We start from the raw sequence: 841 nt of genomic DNA on the forward strand, positions 1-841 counted from the left end.
TAGGTGAAATCTGGAAACAGTTGGGGAACTGATGAAGCAGAATAAACAGGTCAGCAAGAGCTGCAGAGGGGTACACTTTTTGTACCAAAAGTGGTGACACATGAAGGGTGGAGAAGAGGCCAAAACTGGATATGAGGAAGGGAATCTGACCAGGGAAGGTATATTATTAATACCTTACAATTTTAAAGCCCTTTTCTCAATGGATATCAAAGTGTTTCTTTGCACTGCATAAAAGGGCATATTAAAGGCACTAGAAAGGCTTTCAGTAACTTCAGTAAGTGTTGGATCATACTCTTTGCAGACAAGTTATATATATATATATATATCTATATAAAAATCAATAGAAAGTTTTAGCATGTCGGTTTTGAGATGGTGTCATAAATCCACCCACTGGGTGCCCTCAGAGCCCTGAGTTTCTTCCTGTTGTCCTGATGCTTGTCCCATGGAACAAACTCAGATTTGCCCTGGGACAATTCCTTATCCCTGCAAGCCTCAGCTCCAGTGCCCTGCTACTGGACCTCAAAGATACAGCAGGGGAATCTCTGCCAGCCCTAGGTGCCCTTTCCTTTGGGGTATGAAAAATGTTATGTCCTTCTTTCTGTAGTACAGGCTAGCCTGAAATATCACTCAGAAATCATTCAGGCAAATATCACACAGGCAAATCAGTAAGGAGACAAACAACAAAAAGATTTTATTAGATAGGGGAAAAGAACAGCACAAGATAAACCTACTACAAGTTGGAAGATGGAACAAAAAGACAAGTAAAGTTTCTTACCCTCATCTGGCTACAACCTTGCCCCTCAGAGTCCTGCCAGTATCTCAAGAAACCCGCCTTCCTGCT

The sequence above is a fragment of the Alligator sinensis genome, unplaced genomic scaffold (assembly GCF_000455745.1).
Source record: "Alligator sinensis unplaced genomic scaffold, ASM45574v1 scaffold20_1, whole genome shotgun sequence".
Lineage (NCBI taxonomy): Eukaryota > Metazoa > Chordata > Crocodylia > Alligatoridae > Alligator > Alligator sinensis.